Below are 6,000 nucleotides of genomic sequence, written 5' to 3'. Positions count from 1 at the left end.
ACTAGATCACCTGGGGAGCTTTGTAACAAAAGACCTGTTGACTCAGAATCACTACAAAAAGCTGTTTCTTAGAAGCACCCAGGTGATTTCACTGGCTCAAGATGTGTGGATAACTGGTAAATTCGTTTACCTAAAAGTCTTTCTGTTCTGTTATTTCTGTGATGATAGTTTTAAGAATAAGAGACAAAACTGTGAATGAAGCCGGGTGCCAGTGGCTCACACCTGTAATCTTAGCTACTCAGGAGATATGAGGATCTGAGGATTCTCGAAGCCAGCCTGGGCAGAAAAGTCTGTGAGACTCTTATCTCCAATAAACTACTCAGAAAAAGCCAAAAGTGGTCCTGTGGCTCAAATGGTAGACCACTATTCTTGAGCAAAAGAAGCTCAGGGAGAGTGCCTGGGCCCAGAGTTCAAGCCACATGACCCCCATCTCTTGCCTCCCCCCCCCCAGAAAAAAAAAAGAATGAAAGCAATTTTTAAGTTTCATTAGTAAAATTACAGCATTGAAGTCCCCAGGTCTGCTATGCTTGAAGAGTTGCCAGAGGAAAGTTGAGCATATGGAATGCTGGGGAGTCTAGAGTCTGCTGCTGGAGAAATGATTGAAGAAATGAGACATGTTTAGCCTGGAGAAGGCGGGTGCTAGGCATTTGAGAAATGTTATTACAGACAAAAAGCGTTGTCCTGTTCAAGCAGTCATTCCAGAAGACAGAATAAACATTTGGAAAGAAAATTCCTTCCTGAATTCACAACAGTGTGGCCAAGGTGAACAGGGGTGCAGAAGGGGCCCTTAACTAGAAAGAAATGTGGATGCTCTGTATCAGGGATCCCACTCTAAAGTCATCATCTTTTCCCTTGTTCTGAAAACTATTTGAATACAAGTAGTCTCTTGTAACACCTTTTAAAAAAGGAACTGGATACATGACAGCTAAATTGGAGGAAAATGCAGCCTATTTTCTAGGCATCAGAGACATTCCCAGTTTGCTCTGTGGAGGTCTTCATGTTCACAAGTACTTATTTAGTGTTGATGGTGGGACAAATAGTATTGTGACAGGAATGGGTGGGGAGGGTGATACACAGGTGAATTCAGTTATTGTCCTGTTCTTAGAGGCTTACTACAATCTAGTAGAAGAGTCAGACATCCCATCTTCATTGTGCATTACTTCATTATTTTATTTTTTTTATAGTCCTGGGGCTTGTACTCAAGGCCTGAGCACTGTCTCTGCCTTCCTTTTGCTCAAGGCTAGCACTCTGCCACTTGAGCCACAGCTCTGCTTCTGGCTTTTTCTGTTTATGTGGTGCTGAGGAATTGAACTCAGGGCTTCATGCATGTAAGGCAAGCACTCTACCGCTAAGCCACATTCACAGCCCCTACCTCATTTAAACTGCTATTAAGAGTCAAGTGTAAGTAGTTGTGAGACCATGGAAAAAAGGAGACTGGACCTGGTTGTTGGGAGGAAATAAGGAGGGCTCTCTTAGAAAGAGATAGCAAGTAAGATTTTGACGAGTAATAATTTGTCAGATAAAGAGTGGTAGAGTACCAGCCTAACAAGTGTAAGATCCTGAGTTCAAAACCTAGTATTGTAATAAAAGATGTTTGAGGAAGAAGCCAGTGAACCTAGGAATGAAGTTTATTAGAAGAGCAAGGAAACCTCTGCCCTTTGAGAAACTTTGTTTAATGTATTTTCATACATTAATCTCAAGAAGCATCCTATCCTGTTCTGACCTCTGTTGGTTAGCTCGTATACTGCATTTCCAAGTTCTACTGTGTAAGAACCTTCAGTAACCCATGTTTTCTTTTAAAGGCTACAGTAATAAATTGTGGACCTCTCAGAAGGCATGTTGTTACTTATATGCTATTGCAGTACTATAAAAGTTGATAATACTTGCTACTGAACCATTAAAATATTTACAAAATCACTTATGCATTTCTTTTAAATGTAGTATCTCCCATCTATATGCTAACCAGGCCTGACTCTGTTTAGCTTCCAAGATCAGAAGAGACTGGGCACATTCAGGATGGTATATCTATAGAATAAACACAGTATATGATGAAATATTTTCATAGTTATAAAACATGATCTTATATTGTTTTTTTCCTTCAGAAACAGCTGTGACTGGGCTCTGTGGTAGAACACTTTACTTGCCTAGCATGTTTGAGACCCTGGGTTCTAGCCCCAGCACCACAAAAATAAATTGAAAACAGTGAGTTTTAGTCGGACAATCCTCCTAAGGCTCAAGATTGGCTTTAAGCATGTCTGATAGTTTTCATCTGTTTTGCAGTTATATTCGTATTTCTATTTTCCACTTACATCTATGGAAGCCAAAAATGAAAAAAAAGATTTTTTTAAATAACATAAGCAGATGTCCATGATACTGCTATATTTGAAACTAAGTGTTCGGCTGGCAGCTGCTCACCATGCAGTTACTTGAAATGTTCATTAATCAGCTGACATAAATCCAGTGAACAAACTGATTTAGGGACATCGATATGTAATGTAAAAAATAGTTGTTGGAATGGAGAGATTTGTGAGTCCTGAGTTACAGAGTTTTAGCTTTTACTATGTGACTATATGAGTCACATATTTTAGTTGGAAACATCAAAATCCAATTTGGCACTTTCAAGGGGAAAAATATTTTATTAACAAGATCAAACCAGGTGCTGGTGGCTCATGCCTGTAATCCTAGCTAGCTACTCAGGAAGCCAAGGTCTGAGGATCTCAGTTCAAAGCCAACCTGGACAGGAAAGTCTCTTATCTCTAATAAACTACTCAGAAAAAGCCGAAAGTGCTGCTATGGCTCAAGTGGGTAGAGTGCTAATTTTGAGCACAAAGAGGCTCAGGGACAGCGTGCCTAAGGCCCCAAATTCAATGTCCCCCCCCCCCAAAAAAAAAATTAACAAAAACAGTGATCCTAAGTTCAGCATCACCAGAAAGCCTAGAGAAGTGGGCTGGGAGACTAAGCAGCTGAGCTTTACAGACCAGGTGCAGAGAACATTCTACCTCTCTACACCACTTACTTTGCTAAAGCCTTTACTTTGCTAAAGCCACTCAACTTGCTTCACTTGCCATGGTCTCCAAAGAGAACTATTCTAGACATAAGTGGTATATATGGCTCTTAATTGAGTCCAGGAGCATTGGAATCACACACAAAAGCAGAATATCTAGTATTTCCACTTCTGTAGTGAAAGTCATGGTGCTTCAGACTTCCCAAATATAGGATCCCAGGCAGCCAGAAAGAATGACAGATGCTGACCACATCGAATCTAGACAAATCATTCTTTGTACGCCTAATTTTTTCTGTGAAGCAAATTTACATGGCTGGGGAGATTGTGTGTGCTCAATCTGACAAATACTAACTGTGCCAAGGGACAAAGACAAGCAAGTACACTCTAGTCTTTGGAAAAAAGAAAATCAACAGCAAGTGGTAGGGTTATGGGACAAATGAGGGCAGAAAGAGGAGAAATAGCCTGCTTGTAAATATTCTTATATTTAAATTGTTATATAAAAATAAATCAGACTTTTGATGTGGCACATGATGCCACTAACCAGGAAGATAGATAGCATGGTCTGGTAAAAACTGCTGTTGTGCTCCTTTGAAAATCTTAGCTGTTTCCAAAACAAACAATAATGTTGGCCAGCACAAATCCAGGAACTCAGGATTTTAATTGCTTATTGACAATCATATCCAGACTGCTGGTTTCATACAATGGGGCACTTTTCAAAGGATTAAACATGTGATAGCCTTGGCAGTCTTCAATAATAAGCTAAATCATTAAGTTCATGGTAGTGTGAGTTCATTCTTGTTCTGATTTGACTTAAGCATGGCCTTTTTATGTATCTGGCAACTTTGTGTCTTAGAAATAAATTGTCTTTAGAATTAGATGTACTTATTTTTCCATTTATTAAAAAAAAAAAACACACCTAAGAGCTGGAGGTATAGTGTTACTAGTGGATGGTAGAGGAGCTGAAATCCCAGTTTGTTGGCATGTCCAACAAAGAACTGAAGTTTGTGGGACACTGGGCTTACAACAGATGGCTCTAGGTGGAGGGCAGTTCAGCTTTCTAGGATTTAGAAGCTATAGGAGGAATTTTATTTATTTTATTTCATTTATTTATTTATTTTTGCCAGTCCTGGGCCTTGGACTCTCAGAGCCTGAGCACCTTCCCTGGCTTCTTCCCGCTCAAGGCCAGCACTCTGCCACCTGAGCCACAGCGCCCCTTCTGGCCGTTTTCCATATATGTGGTGCTGGGGAATCAAACTGAGAGCTTCATGTGTAGGAGGCAAGGGCTCTTGCCACTAGGCCATATTCCCAGCCCCTATAGGAGGAATTTTAGTCTAACAAGGTTAAAGAGAAAAATAGTCCTTGCTTCCCATGCAGGAAATGGGGGTTAAAGGCTTAACCCAGTAGCTGTTACCTGCTTCCTTTTTTTCTTTGTGGGCTGGGAAAATACACACAGTCATCTAGTACCCCCCAACCCTTAAACTCTGGTTCCAGAAAGCTGTTACTAAGTATTCTAAGATAGGAGAATACCCTAAATTTAGGGACAATGTCTCCTATTGTATTTACTCCTTTACCTACTGTTGCCAAGATTGTATCATTAGAAAGGGGAGAGCAGTTTTAGGTAGCCTAGCCTTTTGTTTAGGTTTTCCCACCCTGGTAACTTAGCTTTTAAGTGGGGGATTCTTAACTACTTTGCTAGTTGCTTCCTGGTTTCCGCTTGTAGGGAGCCCTTTTGATATATTAAGAATATAAAAATCTAAAAAACAGCAGGGCCCCAGTGGCTCACACCTGATATTGGCTACTCTGGAAGCTGAGATCTAGGGAAGACAGACCTGGAAGGAAAGTCCACGAGACTCTTTTATCTCCAGTTAAACTCCCCCCCCCCAAAAAAAAAAAAGCTGGAAGTGGTGTGACTTAAATGGTTATTTGATTAATGACTACCGTCTCAACCAAGGAAGTTGTTTCTTGTACTAGGGACTTAACCCAGGATATTACACTTGCTAGGTAAACCCTTTGCCCACTGTACTACATCCCAGACCTCCTGCCTAACCACTCCAAACCAAAACCAAAAACGGAAGTGGAGCTGTGGCTCAAAGTGGTAGAGCACTAGCCTTGAGCAAAGGAGCTCAGGCCCTGAGTTCAAGACCTATGACTGCAACAAGAGAAACAACAACAACAAAAAAAAACCCTACCTAGGAAACTTTCTTCTCTTCTGCCCATAACAACAGTAGTAAGCAGCAGCAACTAACAATGCACTTACTACGTGGCATGCACTATGCCACGTGCTTTACCTACAACTAATTTAATCCATACTCCCGGTATAGAGTCAGGCCCCTGGCCTGGAGTCTGTTCAGTGGATGACCCCAGCCCTCCCTCCCCGCCTCCTCCCCCTCCCCCCCCCCCCCCCCCCCCCCCGCCGTGGGCGAATCACACCCGTAGGTCACTGGCCCGAAGAATCTTTGCATTGACCCCTTTGCGCACCTCCCGGCAGTTTCCGCCCACAGATTCTATTTCTACCCCTTCTGAGGCCCCAGGATCCAAGCCTGGCTCGCGTTGCCGCACCCTGAGACCCGTCCGTCCGTCTGCGCACCGGCTCCCCTCCCCTCCCAGGCCCTCCCGGCCTCCCTGCCTGCGGATGGCTCTGGGCCGGGGTGGTCTGGAGCCTTCCCGCTCCCCCCCTCCTCCCTCCCCAGCCACCCCACCCCCCCCCCGCAGTGTCACGTGACAGCGGCGCCCGTGGGAGCAGTAGGCAGCTGTCCCCGGGCGGGGCTCGCCGCGCAGGTCCGCCTGCTCCCCCCTCCCTCCCCTGCCTGCTCCTGGCCGGGCGCCGCAGTCCTCGAGCTGCGCTGCGGCTCCGGCTCCAGCTCCGGCTCCGGCTCTGGCGGTGGCGGCGGCGGGGGCGGGGGCGGCTTCCAGGGCACCGCGGGCCCTAAGGCTCACTGCGAGGTAAGAGGCGCCAGCTCCAGCTGCATGCCCGGGATGCCCCGGTCCAGAGCCAG

At 44.4% G+C, this 6,000-nt stretch overlaps 1 protein-coding gene across 2 annotated transcripts in view; it reads left to right on the top strand.

Annotated features, from left to right (window-relative positions):
- Positions 1-5,921: 5,921 nt before the first annotated feature.
- Fbxo10 (F-box protein 10) overlaps positions 5,922-6,000 on the top strand; it is a 44,756-nt gene continuing 44,677 nt past the window's right edge. The window contains exon 1 of one of the 2 annotated variants that reach the window (XM_048334724.1): positions 5,922-5,947. The gene's annotated coding sequence lies outside the window, so the exon portion shown is untranslated. The remainder of the gene's footprint in view (positions 5,948-6,000) is intronic. The other variant, XM_048334966.1, reaches the window with a different exon arrangement.

The sequence above is a fragment of the Perognathus longimembris genome, chromosome 1, assembly GCF_023159225.1.
Source record: "Perognathus longimembris pacificus isolate PPM17 chromosome 1, ASM2315922v1, whole genome shotgun sequence".
Taxonomy (NCBI): domain Eukaryota; kingdom Metazoa; phylum Chordata; class Mammalia; order Rodentia; family Heteromyidae; genus Perognathus; species Perognathus longimembris.
This window is presented reverse-complemented; position numbering and strand designations above follow the sequence as displayed.